Raw genomic sequence first — 10,149 nt, forward strand, 5'->3', positions numbered from 1 at the left:
GAAGAACTAAAACTCCTCTGATTGGCTAAAGACCTGAGGTGTCCTAGGCACTGACTGGCTTTAGGGCTGAGATGCCATAGAATGTGATTTACTGAAACTCCATAGTCTTAGATTGGCTGAAGACCTGAGACAGCATGAGATCTAACTGACTGAAGTGTTGAGATGCAATGGGTCTTGATTGGCAGAATGTCCAAGGCATCATGAATTCTAAAGTCCTGAAATGCTGTGTGCTCTAACTGACTAATGGACTGAGACTGAGTGGCTGAAAGCCCAAAGCACCACTGGCTCTTATTAGCTTGCCACCCAATGTCTCAAGGGCTCTGATTGGCTGAAGACCCAAAATACGAAACCCTCTGGTCAGCTTAAGAGTTCAGACATCATGGATAGTGATTGGTGGAAGCCTTGAAGTTCTAGAGACACAAATTGGCTGAAGGATGGTGATGCCAATTGCACTGATTGGTTGAAGGCACTGATTGGCTCAACATAGGTCCAAGCTGACATGGGCTCGGATTGCCTGCAAGTGTGAGAAAGCAGGAGCTCCAACTAGCTGAAGGCCTGGCGAGTTATGGGCATTTATACTGGCTGAAGGTTTGAGACACCATGGAACTTAACTGACCGAAAGCCAGCATGGTTTCTGACTGACTGAAGGATGAGATGTCATGGATTCTGAATGGCTGAAGGCCTGAGGCACCATTGTTTCTGACTGGCTTACCACCCAAGGTGCCATGGGCTCTGAGTGACAGTAGGGGACACAGTGCCCACTATTATATTACCATATTGTGCTAAAAGAATATTTATACACGCTAATACATGTGTCTCTGCAGAAAACCACCTCCCTAATGAAACACAGATATTGCCCCTACTTCGAAGTGTCCTTGATATCAATAGCATTATTACCCATGGTTATTATCACGATATGTCATATTACAGATTACGGCACATGCCTCATCCCCCAGTTCTGTCCACCCAGATCTCCATAACAGCATAATACACTGGCATGCACACTCCACTCTGTCTCTTCCTCCTTGGGAGAGCAACGATGCTATGGTGACTCACCCGTGTGGACTATTATGGGATGCTACACGCTACAGTAAAAGAGATTTGGTGGATTTAATAAAGGCCAAAGTTCAGTCATCCCGCAAACAGGATGAGATAATTTGCTCGTAGGCTTTTAGAAAACATGTCAAAGGTCAGGCAGCCTGGACCCTGTGTGTGTGTGTGTGTGTGTGTGTGTGTGTGGGCGATGAAAGTGTGTGGGTGGGTGAAATGTGGAGGATGATAGTCACATTGCATTAGAATATATATGAAATGAAAGCCAATGGCTGTGTCTGACTCCTTTATGACCCTTTTCTCCTCCCACAGGCCCTGTACCAAGGCATCCCGAAGGTTTGTGAGTTGTGACTGTGCAGTGTCATGTTTTCCAACATCCTGAGAGCTGTACAGTCCGTCCTTTCTTTATATCTCTGTTAATCTGTTAACCAGTCACCTCCCTCGCACACACACACACACACATACAGCCTAACCCTGCAGATCTTCTCAAACATTTATAATAAAAAGAATTGAGAGGCACGAATGCTTTCAGCTTAACTTCAAGGTCATTATCTGATCTGCTTCTCTGACTGTGTGTTCTGTGTAATCGACCACATGAAAAAGGCTACTGAATTGTAAGTTGGTCAGAGGCCTCAGATGACATACGTCCACACATTTGTGATTTGGAACACAGCCATGTAATGGCCATATTCTGTATGGAGGTGTTTTGTAAACCATAATGACCTTAATAATCATAATAAAGATAATGATAATGAAGCCTTTCACAAAGAGATGTTTTTATATTATTTCCTGTGATCAGACGCAGATTAGAGCTGCTTTAATCTTATTACTCTTGTAATTCCTGTGATGCCACTGAAACAAACTAAATGAGGTATAATAGCACACAGTGAGATGAGAGGATGGGAGGCTTTGTGTTCTTTTACTGTATGATTAGTGGTGATTAGTGGTGAGAATGTTGCCTAGTGAAGCAGGAATACACTCCATCCTTCCCATGTAGACTAATAAAAATAGCATTTGAGAAGCAGTAGGGACAATAACACTTAACGACTGTGACTAAGAACCCAATTAAATCTGAAATGAAGCCCTACTTCTTATTCATTACACTGAATAATCGTTTTTCCACTGTGGCTGTGTCTCAAACCACATACCGTATTCACTCTATAGGTCACATAAACTCTATTAGGGGTCCATTTTTGACATGTCCCAAACCACACATCAACACCATCACAAGCGTCTTGCCTCTCCATCATCATTCCACTTTGGATGTGTCTCAAATCATAGGCCCTATACACTATACAGGTCACATAAACACCATCATCAATCCAATACGCACATTTACCAAACCACACACCATATTCACTACAAAGGCCACATAAACACCACTAGGGGTTTATTTTGGATGTGTCCCAAACCACATATCAACACCATCACAAGCATCTTTATCAGTCATTATCAGTCTGCTGTAGCCGTGTCCCAAACCACACACCCTGTTCACTACATTGGCCACAGAAACACCATCATTAGTACAACATGGAGGCGTCCCAAACCACACCAGTCTAACTGTACACATGTGAATATATGTGTGTGTGTGTGCTAACTAGCTAGTTATGAAGTTATGTCAGTTCTCAAATGGAGGGAATTAAGTAAAAAAAATCTATACAAATGTACAAAAATTTTTTTTTTAAATATTATGCTAATTAGTGGGTTTGCAAACTATCTAGCAGAATAAAGTCTTAAGAATAAAGTCATCACGTAAGAGTAGCGTAGAAGTTGTAGAACACTATATTATATTTTTATATATATATATATATATATATATATATATATATATATATATATATATATATATATATATAGTATTTTGCTGCTTTTATTTAAAGTGCAAACACCTCCATTGGGTTTATCTCAAACTAATAAAAACTGGAATGACAGAGAGCATGTTTAAAAAAAGAAGAAAAAAAAAGCAGTACTTGGGGCCTTGGTTAACTCGCAAATTTAGTCAATTTTTCACAGACATTCTGTCCTCACGTCCTCCCAAAACAGGTGTCTTCCTCCCTTTTACTTTGAAAAATAATTTTCTGAACATCTTCGAAGTTTTCTGTAATCATTTCTCTGCACGCCAAATTGGAGTTTAAATGAAAACGAGAAACCTAATTTAAAAAAGCGTAATTGGTGTGCTCAAAGGTTCGGTGATGCGGAGACGGTCAGCAGGCTTCAAATGAAAATGTTAATTAGGACAAACTCAATTTCCTGTCTTAAGTAAAGAAGGGTTTGCGTAAAGTGTAATATAAGTGAATCAGTAATGTGTGTCTCGCTTTTCTGGTTCTTTGAATGACCACAGGCATTTTCAATAATGCATACTGAAGTATATGCTGTGTGAGTGTAGAAACACTGCCCTGCAGCTGAACCTAAGGTGACATCGTGTGATCCCTCAGGCCAACCACACACACACACACACACACTTCATCTTTGATCTTTCATCCGTCTCTCTTACTTTGTACTCCTATCGTTCAGTCGTATGTGGTCTCAGAACGCCGAACCTCCGGAGAGCTCCCATGTCAGGGACGTCTCAGGGGATGTTAATGGACCTGACAGGACAGAAAGACACACAAGACTGTAACTAGTGGGATAAAAGGAAAAAGGGACAATCCTCAAACATTCTAGTAGGATGACTGAAAACAAATAATTTATACACTAACATAGTATGTGTTTTTGGCCCCTTCAGGGTGCCATAACTTTTATACAATATATTTATACTTATTCGAAATCAAGTATTATATTTATATGGGCAGTAGTAGCTTTTCATATAAGGTTCCATGCTTTTGACTGAGTTTTCGTGAGGTCAAATCCCAGGATGGAAGCACACACTCATAGTGAAGTGTGATCAGCCAATATGATCCTGAAGCTTGTGGCCAGAAAAGTGTACAAAAGATGCACTCAGACTAATATAGAGTTCATTTTAACAGCTACTCCGATTTTAGTTTTACTTTTTTGAAAAAACATAATAGTTTTAGTCATAGTTTTGTCATCATGGTTAGTTTTAGTCAAACGGAAAAACTAGAGCAATTTTAGTCAATAAAACTGAAGGTTTTTTCCCTATCAAATTTTCCCAAAAATGTATTTTTCATTTTCCAAGATGAAATTCCATAATGTCCTAAGGCCATTATGGGCAGAGTAAAATGTTTTCTCCTTCTGCTTTTTTGATGTGCATTGTCTAAATGAAAGTTCTGCAGTAGCTCCTTTATAATAACATATACATAAAATGTTTAATCGTTGATATGGTATCATTGATAAGGTTTTTCTGAGGAGATGTTTGTTTAACATTAACAGAAGGAGTCTCGGGTCCGGCAGGGGGAGTGAGTGACCAGCGCTCTCTCCCACCCTCAATACCACGACTGAGGTGAGACCCTTGAGCAAGGCACCGAACCCCCAACTGCTCCCTGGGCGCTGCAGCAAAAAAGGCTGCCCACTGCTCCGGTTGTGTGTTCACGATGTGTGTGTGTGTGTGTGTGTGTGTTCACTACTGTGTGTGTGCACTTGGATGGGTTGAATGCAGAGCACAAATTCCGAGTATTGGTCACCATACTTGGCCACAAGTCACTTCACTTCACTTTAAGGTGTACTATACTGTAAGTAATAATGTAGTGAACTATCCAGCATGTATGTATGATTCAGAGAATTGAGACACAGCTACAAAATGGCCAACACCCCAATAGTTCCCAATAACTGGAACTTATTCAGACATGGAATTTTCTATTTCTTTTGTCTTTTGTGCTGTTTGTTTTCTGTGAACATTTGGAGAATATCAATCCTGCACACAGGTCCACAATTTTTCTTTTCTCAATTTTTTCGTAACTTGACACCATCATAATTGAGCTTCAGCTTCAGTTTGTTGTTCCAAGACTTGGGAGAATAACGAAATCATACATAACAGACGTCTTTCTGATAGATACATGTTACATCTAAGCCTGTCTGATTAGAATGTCAAAACCAAATCACATGACCTTCATAAGCTTGAGCAAGTATCACTTACACACTTTAAAAAAAAAAAAAAACTTCCATGGAAAGTGACTTTAAATGAAAAAGGATTACATGAAGTGTGTAAATGTCAGCTGGTGTGCCTTTGGTGTTTAATGTCGGAGAAGGACAAGTGAAGGATGCGTGAATAAATGTCAGATCACGTTCTGATCTGCGGTATTTCTTTTTATTTCTGATAAAAGAACTTTTGAGGAAGTATGTCATATTTGCAGGGGCAGAACAGTCATGTGACACGAGAGAAGACGAGAAAAGAGGAGGGATGAGGTAATTTTTCTGTACTGGCTTAGTGTTTAGCTCATACACACCTTCCTTTTAAATTTCTGCTTCTAGCTGATGTGAGGACTTTAGGCAAAGAAAAAAACTCTAGAAATTTTATGAAAAGAGTCATTGTTATCATTATTCTACACATTTGATAGTCTGCCTTAAGGTCACAGCTAGCAATGATGACATGGCACAGACATATCTTTATATTAGCTTAGCATTCATCTCATACACCCTCATACTGTATTAGCGCTAATGTCAGGGGAAATTTAACAAAGAAAGTATGCTAACAGTTCAATCCCCAAAACTATGAGCTAGCTGTGACTGTAAGCTAATAGTTTCAGCATTAGCATTTTTAGCTTAATTATTCCCCAAAATGCACCTCCATTAGCATTGTCTGGCTATATTATCAACAAAACTCTTCACAGCTATTCTAGTTAACATCATAACTCAGTGTTAGCATTGCCTCCATTAGCCTAAACTGCTCAGCTCATTTTTCCCTGCAACTCTGTTATCCAATTTCACTTTTATATTAACCTTCACACTAAGCTTGCTTCACTTTAAAGGAAGTAACTTCAGAGCTTATTTGTCTTCTCTATAAACTGAGCTCAAGCCTCTCAGCAGGAGTGCACACTGCGGCGAATTGGAAACCGTGCGGCTGTAATTTGTTCAGCATTTCGTTCAGTCGAGCTCCGCAGGAGGCCGAAGGATTGGCCCTGGGCCTGAAAAAACACACTCGCTAAAACCCAATACTCCACGCTTCATCCTCCCGGGATTGGACACGGGCAGATTGACATCAAGAACCTCAAGAGCAGCAGCTAGGCTAACTCTTTACTTCTGACAATTAAATTTAGCCTCTTTGCTGGACTTCCCAGACTTTCTACCTTGGTTTGCAAAACATTCCAGTAAGATTTACCTCACATTTCGAGGCACATTAGTTCAACAGGACTCTTAGTTTAACTAGCATAATAGCTCATATTCCTGAAGTGACCTTTTTTTGAAGTACATGAGAAACCTGAAAACACTCTCACAGATATTTAGCTCATTTAGTCATATTTAGTCATCAAGGAACATTTAACTCATTTAGCTAGCGATCTTTTGGTTTGTACTGTAGCTTTCAGGTGAGGCTCGTAGCAATAGTTTAGATTGAGAAAATAAGTAACAGAAAGAAAGACAGAAACATTGAAAGACAGATTGAAAGAGAATGAACCTGAGAGTAAGAGAAGCTTGATTTAGCAGGTACTTTTGTGCATAATTTTCTTCGTCTCCAAAGACCAGTTGTAAATAAAACTCACACACATTCCACAGTATGCTAGTTCTGCTTTTAAGTTAGCCTAATTAGCACAACGGCTCATTTTACTTGATTGCTAGCCTTTTTTTATTGGAGCACGTAAGAGAAACCAGTAGACATTTTCCAGTAGTCATGTTTTTGCTAAGCGCTAACTTACAGCCTACATTACCATGTACACAGTGGAACATTTAGCTCCTATAGCTAGGCTAATATAATTTACAAGTAAGGGAAGCTCTACAGGTTTAGCATTTTGATGGATAAAGTGAAAGTTGGATAAAGATTAAGATTGAGAACAAAAAAGTGACAGGAAAAGAAAGAACATTTTTGGAAGACAAAAAGACAGAGAGTGGAAGTGAGATTAAGAGATGCTAGATTTAGCAGTTTGAGTGATTAGCGCATCTTTTTATTGGCTCAAACACACACACACACACACACACACACACACACACGAAAACAGTAACAAAGCCAGGAGTCTGCTTATTAAAAATGAATCAAAGTTTGGATGTGGATTAAAGAGAATCATTAGCAGAGAAAAACCTAGCAAAAGCAGGTGGTCTTCTTTTGAAAGTTCATGTTTTCATCTAATTAATTCGCCAAAAAAATTAAATGTACACCGTTTTTCCCCAGATATACTCAATCAGCTGAGACACGTTCGGTGTGTGACGTTTGCTTCTTTAGTTTAACACTGGAGCTACGAAGCTAATATAGCTAACGTAATGAAAGCATATAGCTCCATTTTAGCATCATATAAACTGTGTGCGTGTGTGTGTGCGTGTGTGTGTGTGTCTACGTTTATGTCAACTTGATCCCTCGCTTTATCAAGGGGTCAAATTTACTTGACCTAAAAAATGGCAAGGGCAAGTCAATAAGGGCATGGTAAAAACGTGTGTGTGTGTGTGTGTGTGTGTGTGTGTGTTATACGCAACAATGTGTTTATGGTCACCTACATTCTCCCCTCTGAAGCCCTTCTCACTCTCTGTTGTCAACATGACGCAATAACACTTGATACGGCTGCTCCAAGTGATGTCATAGCAAAGCTCGGTAGTCCAGCTGAGAAAACACACACACACACACACACACACATATGTATATATGTATATATATATATATAGATATATATATATATATATATATATATATCCACAAATATATCCATATTAAGTACTGAGTATGAATAAACAGAATAGAATTATGCAAAACACCGCAGCTAGCTAGCTAGCTAGCATAACGTAGTAGTGAAAAAAAACACTGTTTAACCAAACTGTTGATGTGTTCTAATAAAACTTGTGAATGACAGGACACGTGACTGACTCACTATTCATGAGGTAAAGTCATGAGAATGTTGTTGCTAAGCAACTATGAAATATGGACACTCAGCACAGCATACAGTAGCTAATGACAGCTTAGCTAGTTAGCACATAGCTGTAAAGTACGTTATACAATTGAAATAAGACACAGCAACTGAAAATGAGAGAAATAATTGTCTGGAATATTGATGTTTACATCAGAAGAAGTTGGAATATCGATGAATTGTCTGGAATATTGACGTTTACCTAAGAAGAAACAACTCTTCATATAGTGCATTAACACTGTAGCAACCCAGTGTTAAAAATGATAATGTTCTCTTTAGTGTGTGTGTGTGTGTGTGTGTGTGTCCACATCTCAGTTAAACCCTTCTGGCCCAGAGCACTTCTATAATTAATCATCTCATTAAAAAGAGTTTATCCTGTGACCTCCAGTGATTGACAGCCGAGGGCGTGGCCTTGGGCATGCTAAGGTCTCTGACTGGCCAGCTATCAAAATGCCGAATATCAAACTCATCTTTAACGAGGTCGCTAAGTTCTCGGTCACTCACACACACACACACACACACAAACTGATGTCCTTAACTTTTCCCTGAGTCTGTTTCAGTCTCTGGCTATTGTCATTATGAATGTTCTCTGTATGTGTGTGTCTGTGTGTGTGTGTGTGTGTGTGTGTGTGTGTGTGAGTGCTCTGTCCTCACCTCCCTTGACTTCTCCTGTACATATTTTCTCTTTTTCTTCATCTCTCCATCTGTCCTCTCAGTGCTGCACCCAGATGACCTCATCAGAAATCGTCCTCTCTTTATCCTCCACTTCTGTTCATTATCTTTATCTCTCTTTCCTCCTCTAACGTTTTTCTTACTTTCCGACAGATCATTTGTGACGTCGTTCTGTTGTTATCAACGTCCTCCACTTTAATGAGTCTGTTCTGCTCCGGAAGGTTTCACAAACTTTGACCTTTTAGAGGTTTCACCACTTATCCTTTAGTAAATAGTGATTCCAAGATGGCCGCCTCCATAATGCTACATGTTCTGCTACACAGTTTAAGGTTTGTTTATGTTTGTAGATTTTGGGTGTCATTAAATTCTATTGAAAATTAATTAAAAAAAAAAAAAAAAAAAAAAAAAAGCATGTCCTGGCTGATTGATTATATTTGAGGTAAGAGGAAAATTGTTCATTTAATATTTTGCTGAATCATTCTGGGCAAACACATGGCCTGGTTTGCATTTCTTAGAAATCCTTCTGCTTATCCGTATGATTTAATTTGAATAAACTTCACGGATAATTGTGTGTGCTTCGAAGCTCGTCTCTCATTTTGTTTACAGAATAAACTCATTCCGATGACTTATCGCTCCTCATGTTACGTCCCGCGTGTGATGAGGTGTGCTTTGGCTGATCCATTAATCACACTCCCTTCTCAGATTCTCAGATTCTGAGAAATCAAACCTGCTTACTCTGTTAAAGTTCAAGCCATAACTTTATCACCTCTTTTTAAAAATTTTCTTATATTATTCACTCTACATCATTACTCCTAGCTCGCCGTGCGTTTACATTTGATCGCGATCGCTCGCTAGCTAGTCAGCTTATATACTAAAAACAAAATAGATAGTTAGCTCTTGGATTGAGCTGGCCTACGTAGGTAGCTAGTCATTTAACTACCCTTGCTAGCTCAATAGCTTGTGTTACATTAGCTAGCGAAGCCTGTGTTACTAGCTAGCTAAATTGAACGACAGTAAATAAAAATGTTAGCAATTAACTGGTTACCTAACTAGCATTTGTACACATTTGCCTCATTGTGAGTGTTTTGTTCACCATGTTTAGGTTTTTTTAAACCAAGTGTAACTAATCTTTGCTAATTGACTACAGTTGAAAAACTTTGGAGACTATTAGTAAAAGTTCAAAAGTGTTAGTAAAAGTTAAAATAAATCACTTGGAGACTATTAGTAAAAGTTCACTCTACTGTTTTGTTCTTTAACTTCATTCTGATGAATTATTGCTCATCCGGCTCAGTCCTGTGTGCGCTGAAGTGTGAGTTGGCCGAACCATCAATCACGCTCGATTCTCACTGATAGCAGCGAGATTTTACAATAATAACGTATCTCACTCAGGAGAGCGTATCGACGGCCGGTTAGGACAAAGTCTGTTCAATGTTTTAAAAGAAGATACTAAAGTTAAAGTCATTAAAAGTAAAAGTTTGCAGTGTTT

At 39.0% G+C, this 10,149-nt stretch overlaps 1 long non-coding RNA gene across 1 annotated transcript in view; it reads right to left on the reverse strand.

The window, feature by feature from the left end:
- The window catches only part of LOC117596336 (uncharacterized), a 70,277-nt gene extending 60,837 nt beyond the window's left edge, over positions 1 to 9,440 (reverse strand). The window contains exons 1-3 of the long non-coding RNA XR_008301145.1: positions 8,646 to 9,440; positions 7,588 to 7,690; positions 3,545 to 3,638 (exon numbers count right to left, since the gene is read on the reverse strand). This is a non-coding gene — a long non-coding RNA (uncharacterized LOC117596336). The remainder of the gene's footprint in view (positions 1 to 3,544; positions 3,639 to 7,587; positions 7,691 to 8,645) is intronic.
- Between the last annotated feature and the right edge of the window lie 709 nt (positions 9,441 to 10,149).

Source organism: Pangasianodon hypophthalmus, chromosome 28 (genome assembly GCF_027358585.1).
Source record: "Pangasianodon hypophthalmus isolate fPanHyp1 chromosome 28, fPanHyp1.pri, whole genome shotgun sequence".
Lineage (NCBI taxonomy): Eukaryota > Metazoa > Chordata > Actinopteri > Siluriformes > Pangasiidae > Pangasianodon > Pangasianodon hypophthalmus.